This window comes from Electrophorus electricus, unplaced genomic scaffold, assembly GCF_041902795.1.
Source record: "Electrophorus electricus isolate QZ-2024a unplaced genomic scaffold, ASM4190279v1 Scaffold36, whole genome shotgun sequence".
Classification (NCBI taxonomy): domain Eukaryota; kingdom Metazoa; phylum Chordata; class Actinopteri; order Gymnotiformes; family Gymnotidae; genus Electrophorus; species Electrophorus electricus.
Genome location: NW_027658649.1, coordinates 1,195,803 through 1,208,729, shown reverse-complemented (window position 1 = coordinate 1,208,729; position 12,927 = coordinate 1,195,803). Strand labels below are relative to the sequence as shown.

The following is a 12,927-nucleotide window of genomic DNA, read 5'->3' as shown; positions in this document are numbered from 1 at the left end:
CGGTAGGAGTTTGATTCAGTTCAGTTCAGCTCACTCAGGCTTTCATTTCTATTGTCTTGTCTTCAAGTTTTGTTTCATTGTCCCTAATAAGTCCAAATTGTGCTTGTCTACTCATGTCTCACTGTCCTCCTTTGCTTGATGTCACAACTTCATTGATACCTAAAGTGAATGTTGGAAATATCACATGTTCTTTGAGTAGGAATCAAATATCATTGCACTAATACACTGGACTGATAGTGGACTCTGATGAGGTACACCTACCCCTGATGTCGTGATGTTACTGAGCCTCATCCTGTCTCAGATGCCTTGGCTACTCCCATCATCCCCTGATGTCCCCTGTTGTAGCCCACACCACCTCCACCCCAACCAACTACTCTCTGTTGCCCTTAATGGACGTTCTCTTGCGACTTGGGTCTCGGACACATGCACACTATCGGGACAAGACTAGAACCTCCAGAAAGTTGGTCTAAACATTAAATGCTTATTTCATTTTTTAATTTATGTCTCTCTTTAAACAGCCAGAGGAGGATGGGGCCCCCTTTGAGTCTTGGTACCTCTCAAGGTTTCTTCCTCATGCTCTAGGGAGCTTTTCCTTGCCACTGTCACCCTTGGCTTGCTTACTGGGGGCTTGGACTTGGACATTTGAAAGCTGCTTTGTAACAACACCTGTTGTAAATAAAATAAAATAAAATAAAATTTTAAAAAGCACTTTATAAATAAATTTTGAGTATTTGATTTTTATATGTAATCTTAAAATTTATAAGATAACTAAAATTTGTTTTTTAATCATTACATTTTTTCACTTAAAACAAAAATAGAATTTGGAGAGTCCCAATAATCTAGAAAAATCAAATCTCATCATTACAGTGCCAACAACACATCAACATCACCAGACTTCAAAGCACTTGTCTAAGAGGAAGATTTGTATGCCTGTAATTCTGTTGTTGAAGAGCCTATAAAATCAAAATAGACTTTTAAATTTGAAATTTTAAACTCAAATAAATACAGCCTTATTTTACATGCCTAAACACACACACACACACACACACACACACACACACACACACACACACACAGTTACCTCACAGTGTAAATATTGTTGTTGGTGGAGAAAGTATCATAGATCCTCTTTGCTGACACATCAGTGATGTCATTGTGACTGAGGTTGAAATTAGATGGATTATAATTACCACATTGTTCAGGATTCCCAAACACACCTCCCTCTACTAAATCACCGTGTAGTAGTACAAACACCTGTAGATTTATATATCAATGAATTAAATTAATGAACGAATGAATGAATAAACGAATGACTGAATTAGCAAATGAATGAATAAGCAAAGCAATAAATAGTATATTTGTGTCAGTGGACCTGAGTCATTAATGGCCAGATAATTATGCATTTTGACATTTTAAACAAATTATCATTTCTTTCAGTTCTTGTACACATGACTTGTTATCTATCAGGCATGAAACTGTAAATCATAAAGAGTCTGTTATGCCTTATTTCTCTTTTTAATGAGAACATGTGTTTCTACAAGCAGTCTGGATATTCTGTAGACCACAGAGGTCCATCCTGTCAAGTACAGGAAGTGATCAGTGAACCAGGCAGCCAATGAGAGAGGTCGTCATTTCCAAATAAAATCACCAAGAAAATCAAGCTTTTTGCTGTTTGCTTTTGAAAAAAAAAAAAGTCATTGAAGGAACACAGGATATGACTGAATGAGCAAAGTTACATTTATATAGAGCCTTTCAAGGAACATACAATGCTTTACAATGAACACACACAGCTTCTATGTTCAGTCACATGCCAGATTTTGTGTTAAATTGTGAGAAAAAGAGTAAAATGTGTTATATCTATGTTAGTGTTCACTGTGGACTCAACAATCAAGACTCTCTACACATCCCTCCTCCTGCTTGTCCACTCACTCCAGGATGTGGGCTTTGTGCTGGTGTGGGAACAGCAGCTGCAGGCAGTGGTCAGTGAGCTGACAGTGGCTAAGGTCCAGTTCTGACAGCCCTTCAGAATGTTCCAGAAACAGCGCCAGTGACGTTACGGCAAAGTAGACGAGCTTCGACCAGCTCATGGGAGCACTACACATCCCCAACATTAAGCAGCAAAACCCCAGAGACCTTCTGCCTGTACTGGCCAGACCTGATACAAGGATAGGAATTTCAATTTATTCATATTGGATATAAGAATGATTAATGGCTGCTGAGCGAAGCACTTTCATTGAAAATTCATCCACCAATTTAAATTCTTTTTTTTCTTTTTTTTTTTTTTTTGTAACCAGAAACAGGGCACACCAGCCAGGAATACATTCCAGGTCTGTTTTAGAACACTGGCTGTGATTCATTACATTTTGGCAATTGTGAAAAGAAACTGGATGATACTTCTAAAAGTAATTGTGTTTGCAGTTTATTTGCACAGTTACATGAACAACACTGGTAGCATAGTCAACAGGCTTGATGGTTTTCCAGTGCACGACACTGTGATACCAGGGCTGGCCCAAGCCTGTGTGGGGCCCCATGCAGAAATCTGAGCTGCCCCTTCATAACATAGATAAAAAACAAATAGAAATAAATACAAGGCCTTAGCACGCACTCATTTTGCTTATACGCCGGGACAATTGTTCTGCTGTTATCCTACCTATTGAGCAGTCCTACCTAGATTTAATGCACTTATGTACATCACCCTTAGTCCAGGTTTCTGGTGTTTATTTTAGATGCATTTTTAGTTGTATATATTATAATTAGGCTACTGTGGACAATTGTATACCGTATAGCTACAGCACCTGTACTTCACACACATGAAGTAATCGGATCTAGAAAGTTGCCAACCCTATTAAAATATTAGGTTTATAGTATAATATTTGAATCAAACAGACAAAGCATTAATCACAATCATTTGCATGATGATTAAATCTTGAACCAAAAATGTATCAGAGAGCTGTAGTGTTTTTCACAGACACACACCCAATTAAACTGTGCTTGACCATTTCTTGCTCTCTATATCATTCTCTGCAGTTTACTGAGAAAGACCTGACACTGGGTAATGCCATTGTCTATTCGAAGGCCAAAACAACAACAATCTTGGTTATCAAAGATTCACTCCACCCTGACCACAGCCTCTTCTTTTAGAAGCTATGAAAAAACCACCATCGCAGCTTGTGAGCACAAATCTAGCCTCTTAAAAATACTCGCCTGGAATTAAACCTAGTAGAGTTCCACAACGAGGTGCAATTTGTAAAAGGACGTCTTTTTCTCTCAGAGTTAGAAATCTGCAGAAATAAATACATCAGTTAAATTTTTAAATATGTAGGTTAGAAATCCAAGTATAAAGAGCAGATATATTATCTGTGCTAATTAATGAATGTATTTAAAGTATACATTTAGTAGGCCTAAAAATAGAACTTGTATGTAAATCATATCTAAAAATTTTTATTTAGAGTAAATTACATGTGACATATTGAAGATTTTGATTTTTTTGGCCTGCTACCACCACACCGCCTCATCGGGAACTGTTACACTTTATTTTTTATTTATTTTTATTTATAACTTAAAAATAATCACCTGGAATGTAAACTTAGCCGAGGTCCACAACGAGGTGCAATTTGTAAAAGGACGTTTTTTTTCTCTCAGAGTTAGACATCTGGAGAAATAAATATATGAATTTATTACCCCCCATCAGTGGACCTTTAGAGCTTTATTATTAAAAATAAGACAGACAGATGAACAGAGAAACCCAAAATGTATATATAATATTTTTAAGTATTCGCCATCTGCACCATTACAGGAATGATGTGTGTGTGTGTGTGTGTGTGTGTGTGTGTGTGTGTGTGTGTGTGTGTGTGTGTGTGTGTGTGTGTGTGTGTGTGTATGTATGTATGTATGTATCTATGTATATGGTTATGTGTGAGTACATGTATGTTGGATTGTATATGTACACGTATTAGAGTGTGATATTTAGCGTTTATGGATTGGCTCTGTATGGATTTTATCAAAGGTGTCCACTCTAGATTATTGGTTCTGTTATTGATTAATTCTGAGAATTATTCTATTGATATATATACTATCAATAGATTTTTCTATTGGGTGACACTAATATTATTTTTTGTTTTCCAGTTCATGAGTATGTTTTTTTGTTTGTTGTTTTTTTTGCAAGAATATTTTTATTATATCAATATAATAATGTTATACATAGTATCCTGTCATATTGGTTGATGATATGTCTCCTAGGAGACATAAAGATGGTGTTGGATGGATATGGTTATTTAAAGCATGGGATATGTTGGTGATGCACTATATTGGACTGTTTGCACTTGTGTAGCATGTTGTCTGTTGCACTGTTGTTTTTATGTTGCACCATGGCCCTGGAGGAACGTTGTCTCGTTTTTGTTGTGTACTTGTATATATAGCTGAAATGACAATAAAACCACTTGAACTTGAACTCGAACTTGATGACGACTTGCCAAAATTGCTTGATAGGTGTGCTCTGCCACGTGACGTGAATGTAATCGTCAACTGTGATTTGAATAAAGTATGTACAGATTGCTGAGCTTGTGAAACCAATTTTAAACATCCAATGTGTAGTATAATGTACTCTGTATTATTTTGTACTGAATGCATTGTAGGTTAGTGTTGCAGTCATGTGGTAATTATTATTACACATTTTAATCCAAACTGCAGCGTCGGGGGCTAGTAATAAATGTTCCTCCTATTGTCTCGATGGGAGAGTAACTGTGAGATTTGATTTCACTATTATTTTGTATATCTTAGATAATAGGTTTTTTGTATTAAGAATGCTTGTTTATAAATTCTGATATGGATGTAGGTATCGGAATTGATTTTTGAACACATAGGTGATCTTAGCTGATGGTATTGTAGGAACTGGGGGCTTTCTATAGCATATTTTGGGGCTAGTTGTGGGCGTGACATGAAACAAGTCTTAGGATAAATATGTTTAAGGTTTGTAATGCCTTTTTCTATCCAAGATGTAAAGTTTAATATTTTTGTTCATGGTAAAGCCTGGATTGTTCCAAATTGGAGAATGAATAGTTCGTGTGAGTGTGGAGTTTGATATCTTGTGGAATTTCCACCAGACTGTTAGTGTCATGGCCACCTTCAAACTGTTGAAACATGGATATTTTTGAATATGAGTCTGGGCACATTTGAAACACCTGCCGCAAACATTACTGACATTATATCTTGTTTATGTGATTGGCTGTGCAAACAAGCTGGCCTGAGAGGTGTGTAGCGGGATATGACTCAGTGCATCTCTGGTGCAGCTTTTGATGAGTACAGTGTCATGAGTGTGTCTGTCCAGCAGCACAAAAAGGGGATACAGCTTCTTCTACTGGAGGTTTCCGATAAATATGTAGATATGTTAGTATGTAATAGAAAGACAGCTGTCCATCCTCATAGTCTAGGTACATGCCCACATTCCTGGGCAATTGTGTCAGGGGCAGAGGGGTCTCAGGCATGGTGCAGGTGTACGACTTCTGGTTGCTCCTCCAGAGCACCCAGAAACCCTCACAGTGGGTTTCTCAACTTGCTCAGACTCAAATCTCAATATCGGCATCCGAACCGTCTTAGAGAGGAACAAAAAACACAACTCATTTGATTAAATTGTTCCAGTATAAATATGGTTATCAAACATGCTTTTAAAAATACACTTCCATGGAGATGGTGCCCTACAGGGTAGTGTTGGAACAGTGTGTACAGGCTTAGTGTCATGTTGTGGCCCCGCCCCCTCCTCAAACATCTTGGTATGTGTGTGTTCGTCTGTGTTGCCACACCCTCTCGTGCCGTTCACCTGTTCTCTGTTATGTGTAATCGGCTTGGGTGTATATATGTCTCGTGTGTCATAGTACGTGTGTTGGTGTTTGAGATGTGCATAGTATTTGAGCTTTGTTGTATGTTTTGCATGTTTGTAAAAATAAAAGTGCGTTTCATCTTGCCTCGTCCCCGCATCCTGCTTATCCTCGCAACGTCACAAGTAGACCACTTTAGATGTAACTTAGAACCTCCAGTGACCTCTGTATGTGTTTCTTTAGTTGTATGAGCTCCACTGGAGGACTCTGAATAGTTGACAATGGAAGAGGGGTATATCAGATTCACCCCTTCTGCCTCGGTGTGACAGATTAACACACTGCATTAACGTTTAGAAATAAAAACATATGGTAAACACAGTCTAGAAAATATTACCTTGTAACAATTCATTCAGTATATGAACTGTTTTCTGTGTCCTTATGTCTATAAATTAAAAGTAATAAAACATTTAAATGATAAATAAATTACAATGAATGTATAAATGTTCACAAATAAGAAACTACATTGGTCTGCACTTTTCTCCACAGATTCAAGGAACTCATGAAAGTTGGAAGCTATAGAAACACATAATACAGAATTATAGACTGACTGATGTGTGAGCAGAAAGATCACTGTGATGTTCTCATATCTAAAGCACTCAAAGCATTGATGTTATGTAAATGAACTGTGATCTGATTGGTTTAAGGAAATAGATTCACCTACTTTGAAGTTCAAGTTTTTATCAAAAGGTTAGAACTGGTTGACTATACTTTGTCTGTCCTCCAACAGGAAATTTAAACATTTATATCCAAAGTATTACGCGATAGAAATCAATTCAAGACTACCCGTTATTGACCGCTAGAAGGGGGAAGATACGAAGAAATAAATGAGTCCAGCTCCTCCTGCCCGACTTTACGGTGAGACTCTGCTTTTACGTCATTAAAACGCTAAAGATAAAAGGCCGCCATATTTGTAGTTCCACAACGTGAAAAGGCGTCATTTTGTATGCCAAAGAATGAATAAACACCATGCCATGCCTTGAAGACGACGAAATTGCAATCTATTTAGCTAGCCATAAGAATAAGAATAGCTGCTTGATTTATATAATCACAAATATATTGTGTTATGCCTCTTTTCCCAGTTAACACTCTTTTTATTACCTCAAACTTATGCTTATTTTGCATCTCTTCTAGGTATTTTAGCAGTATTCTAGTTCAGTGGTATCTTTGTCTCTAACCTACTGTACTTGCTAGGATACAATAGATGACAAAGTATTTTTGTAAGTCACTCTGGATAAAAGCATCTGCTAAATGCCAAAAATGTAAATGTAAATGTAAATGTAAATGGAGGGTTGTATTAATACAGAATCCTGTTGTTGTGAAGCATAGTGTCATAGCATTTAAATTGATACTGTATGTATATCAACTTGGCAGCTCAGCTCAGCCAATCAGATTTTAAGGCCAGATCTCTCTATGGCTTTTTATACTTCCAGCCAGCTGCTTCAGCAGTGCGCAGTGCTGTTGCACAAAGTCCAGGGAAGCGTCTCCGTTGCAGAGGATGTCTGCTCAGTCAGCTGTAGCAGGCAGTCTTCACGCAGGAGCACTCAGAGGCCTGGATCAGCTTCTTTGAGACCGACATCCCGAACCATGGAAAACTGTCCTATGAATACGGTTATCGATTTCAGCAAGAGTGCTGAACATGTGGAGACTCACTCAACCAGCCAAAGAAAGCACAGTGGACTAGCTAAAAAAGTGCAGAATCTGGTTACTGAAAATGAGCGTGATTCCTGGACAGCTATTTCCCAAACCCAGAGATTCCCGATATGGCAATCAAGAAATTCAGCAATGACTACACCAAGAAGCCTTATGATGACGCCTGTTGAGGAAATCTGTTTGAATCTGGACACCCTATTTGCCACTCCACGAAGTTCCAAGTGTTCATTTTCAACTAGAAACAGCCCTACTTCTTTACTGATGTGTTTTGACCTACCTGGTGTGCCCATTTATGAGCTGGACCACACTTTGACTGTCCGGGACAAAGCTAGAAGTTGCTCGCCTGATCTTAAAATGGACACAAATCCACAAAGCCGCAAGTGTGCATCTGCGCCTTCGGCTGGACGCGGAGCTGCTCTCTTGCCCTCTGCTTTGGACTTTCTGCCACACGATGTTCCTCCTTCTGAGCCAGCCCAATCTCGGACCTTCCTGGATGAAGCTAACAGTACAGTAACAGAACAGTAACAGATGAAGCTCTTACTTGACCTGGATGAACTGAGTGTGAGGACGCCTGAGCCGTTCGACCTGGAAGAGCAGGACAGCTGTCGTGGCAGTGTAGCCTCCTGGCCTGCACATCCGTGGTCTGAAGACAGCCCTTGTGCAATGCTGAAAACCAGCCTTAACCTTGACTGAACATTTCAGTTAGCCTGATATCGCAATAATATCCCAATATCTTATGGTATTTCAATAAAAAGCATGAATAAAAATCACAGCAAGCCGTATAGTTACTGTAGGACATATACATACACAGGGGCAGCTGTTATAAATGGGCTAGTGGGGCTAAATCCTAATCATAATCATCAATACCATATTCTTACCATTCAAACCTTCTTATATGTAGTTAAGAAATGCATTGAAGCAGATTATTTTGGACTTCTGTGGACCCAAGAACAATAGCATCACTTAAAGGTCATAATAAAAATACAAATTGGCTAAGATGGACTGATTTGATCTAGCCACAAGCTGCAGATTCACACAGCCTATCTAGCAAGCACATTCTGACATATTACATACACTGAAATCAGTGAAATACTCCACTAATTAGATCTTCTTGGGCTAATTTTTTTAGGCCCACAATGTCAAGCTCCACCTTCTTGATATCTACATTTCAGTACTGTTTGAAAAGGACTGGCTATAAAAAGCAAATCACTGACTATAAAAATGTAGAAATGTAAGAAAACACATGGAGGGCTCATTAAGAGTGAGTACATTCATAACACGTGGTCAGTGTTTGTAGTCGTTTTTGTTTATCTAAATGTATCCTAGTCTGTTTATGCCTGGGAACAACCGCAAAGCATTAGTTATCTAGCTTTCATTGCTTAAAGCCAGAATGTTTATATTTTTCTTTGGTTGCCTGTTTGTTTTGTTTAGTTGATGATGTTAAAAACATCTCTGCCACATATTTGCCATATAAAAGATAAGAGAAATATATGTTTCAAATATGATGTGAGCATTCTACGACATTAAAAGTCGCATCCGTTTTTCTTTGTTTCAATAGGCCTTTATTCTAACAGTCATATATGCTAGCATAAATAAATAAAATGCTGAATTGCATAGATCATTGAGTTAAGGCTGCTGTCCTTCCTCTGAGTGTTGTGGAGCCTTTTGGAAGTGCCTCATTATTGCTGAAGAAACCCTTATCTCTACAATATAGCACATTTCCAAGCAGGAAATAAAATGTAGGAATATCAAATGTGCAATCATGAGGTTTATAATTTTTGGTTCCTATATAGATGCAAATGATTCTGAAGCCAAGCAGACGAAACGGTGCTTGTCCAGTTTCTCTGTTCACTCTGATTTCCAGACCTAAGAGGTTCAGTGTGAGAAAGGTAGATGTGTTCAACACTGCACTGAAACCTCAATGGTGGACATTTCCATCAGATACTCTTATATCAGCTTGTATTGAAACAAGCTGGTGATATGGAGCTGAAATGATAGCTCTTCATCATGAAAACAGAGGGACTGGGCTTGACAACATGACATGATTTATAGGGGGCGTCAGGGTGGGCATTGACCATATGCCTGTCACATTTGGTCCTTTATATTGATTGGTTGTCCTTCCTGCAGCAGTGGTCTTTGGGCCACCTCCCATCTCAACCCCCTCACAGGCTGATGCTTTTATCCAAAGCAACTTACAATTACAACCGAGTACAACTTGAGAAACTGAGGGTTAAGGGCCTTGCTCAGGGGTCCAACAGCTTGGCAGTGGTGGCACTTGAACCAGCAACCTTCTGATTATAAGTCAATTACCTTAACCCCTGAGCTCGGACAGTTCAAGAGGAAGGTCAGCTAGTTCACTATGTGACATTAAATCACTTCAGTGGTGTATAATTATGCTGGAGTGACTTCTCATCATGTTTATTGGCAGAGACATTGAATTTGACATTTTTGGAGTAGGTATTATAGTTAATGGACTGGAGTAAGTTCCATTACGTAAAATTGTATTTTGAATGAATGAATTGAACAAATGCAGTTTGTCGCATTTTTTACACTGAGGAAGTAATAAACTACTTCTGATTTCACACAAATACTTAGTTTTACCTGGATTATATTTTTTATGGGTGTAAAGCAAACTGTTTTGTATTTGGCATTCAACTCATTCAAACAAGTCTTCTGTTTTGTTTAGCTGTGTAACGTTGAGCGGTAAGGAGGCAGACACGTGCGGAGAAGAGCGAGATTTAATAGGGGCAAATACAAAATCAGTCGTTTAGGCAGTCCAGGGTCAAAGAGCCAACACAGAGAGCGAGGCGATACATGATTAAACAAAACAAACACACAAAGGCACGAAAGCAAACAGGGAAGCAGGCTATAACTAAGGCTAGGGAAAACTCAGAGCTAGGAAACACGGAGCACAAACCAACACAACCATACGAATAAACATGCAAACATTCAATGAACTAAACACATAGACCAATCAGTCAAAATTCAATAATTCAAATGAACAGCAAAATCTAAGGGAACAAGGCAGGGTTTAAATATATTCAACTTCACAAAACTAGAAACGAAGGACAGGTGTAAGCAATCAAACAAGGTGAGGACAAAATCAAACTATGGAACGGAACAGAGCTAAACACAAGACAGGGAAAACACGGAACACCGAAGATGAAAGGGACTGATCGTGACAAGTTGTTTATTTTAAGAGACTTTTCTTATTCTTTTTGTATATTTCCAATTGCTCTTTAATAAAGCAAAGTATTACTTATCTGAAAAATCAGTTAGTTGATGCCATAATCGAGAGAATACTCGATTACTAAAATATCCTATAGCTGCAGGCCTAGTGTGCATATATAAAATATGGCATTGAAATAAATGGAACCAATGCTAAAGTATGGCTCTGAAACAGAGAAGGTCTCTTCTGTGATAAGCTCTGGAAATAAACTGATGCATACCGACATTTGTAATGTAATGTAAACCTGACATTACAAATGTAAACCTGGAATTACCGTTACAGTATCTGAACCATAACTGCTGCTGATGCAACAAAATGGTCCAAAATTAATTATGGAAATAACAGAGCGCCCTTTAACTTCATCACCACAATGGCTGACACATGGCAGTTTCATAGAGGAAGCCTCTTTCTGTCCTCTGCATTCTTATGAATGACACTAATATAGTACACACAAATATTTGCCAAGCAAAAAGACACTTAGAATGATACTATCAGCAAATCAAAGATGGCCCAGAAGCTCCAGGTGACCATGAGTTGATACTGTACCTTGCTGCTGGCAGGAGTCCACAGACAGCAATGAATGCATCTGTGTTTTGTCTGCTGCAGGTAAGTAGGTCAAGAATGGCTCACCTAGTGTGTGTGTGTGTGTGTGTGTGTGTGTGTGTCTGTGTCTGTGTCTGTCTGAGTGCATGAGCGTGTGCAGTACCTTGCAGGCCACACGGTGGGGACAGAGCATCCCAAAGCCCAGAGGAAGCTGGATAGTCCTAAGCAGGGCCACCACGTCCAAGTGCTTTGTGAAACCCTGTGAAGAATGCTGGAGTGAGAAAAGTGGACGATGAAGAGAGACGGCAAAGCGAGACATGGAGGTGGAGCTTACTTATGTAGGTGGGGCTTACTTATGGAGGTGTATCTTACTTATGGAGGTGGGGCTTACTTATGGAGGTGGGCCTTACATGGCTTCGGGATCATACTCTGACCAGATCCTTTTGAACTCATCCAAGTGATGCAATCCCAGAATCGACCAATCATGTGTCAAGTAGTCAAAATTGTCCACGATGACAGCAACAATGAGATTGATAATCTGGGAAAGGTGATAAATGGACACAGCAAATAAAGAGGAATGTAAGCATCTGAATTAAATTCACATGAAAGTAAAAGAATTGTGCATTACCAAGAAAGCACAGAGCATGAAGAAGCTGATGAAATAGATGATGGCAAAGTTGCTGCCGCAGGTGAATTCCTTGCCGGGCTCGTAGTCCGACTCTGGATCACAGCGTTTCCCTGGCAATCTGGCCAACATAATCTCCTGCCAAGCCTCGCCCGTGGCACACCTATGTACGCACACACACACAAACATGAGCACACACGCACACAGGTGGGGATGAGACTCATCCAACCTGAGTGCAGTTTTGTCTACGCTCCCGCGGGCTGTGAGGTCCACAATGACTCCACTGCTGTGCCTCCTGCTGGCTCCTCTGCTCCAATGTCTGCTAGGGAGAAAGACAGTCAGGCAAGCACCATGTCCCTGAGATGCCTGCACAGCAGTGGGTTCATATTCGGTGCTCTTCAAATGACGTGTATTTGTATGTTCACACTCATCAGAATCTGTATTCCCTCCCCCACCCACCTGCATGCCAATCACAGCATAGATGAAGAAGATCATGGCGATGAGCAGCGCTACATAAGGGAGGGCCTTTGGGACAAACAGAAGAAAACAGAAGAAAAAAATCTCATTTGAATTCTCAGCTTTTGTGTGTTCAGGTAGAGAGAAGAAACTGAGGGGTTTTTTGTTGTTGTTGCAGTGACCATTGACCTAAAGAGATTTCACAAAGGTCCAGAGGCGTGTGCGGATGCCCTCCCCCTTGCTGAGCATCTTAACCAGTCTCATCACACGAAACAGACAGAAGAAAGCGATATACACCCGAGAACTGTCTTCAGAGCTCTGTGGAAAAGGAAGTAAGAGAGGCAGAGGCTATATAAAGAATTTCTATGAGTAAGATTATCTGATTGCTGTGCCTAATGTCTAGTAGATCTCCAAGTTTATAAACTTGCAATAATATCACCTTCTGGACAGTCTTAAAAATTCAATTGCAGTGATGATTATGACAAGTATATAGTTGTAAATAATTTTTGCTGATTACTGATTATAAATAATGATTCTAATGAAATAATAAT

General features: G+C 39.2%; 1 pseudogene; it reads right to left on the bottom strand.

Moving 5' to 3' along the window:
- Positions 1-7,872: 7,872 nt before the first annotated feature.
- LOC145655824 (voltage-dependent L-type calcium channel subunit alpha-1D-like) lies at positions 7,873-12,640 on the bottom strand (annotated as a pseudogene).
- Between the last annotated feature and the right edge of the window lie 287 nt (positions 12,641-12,927).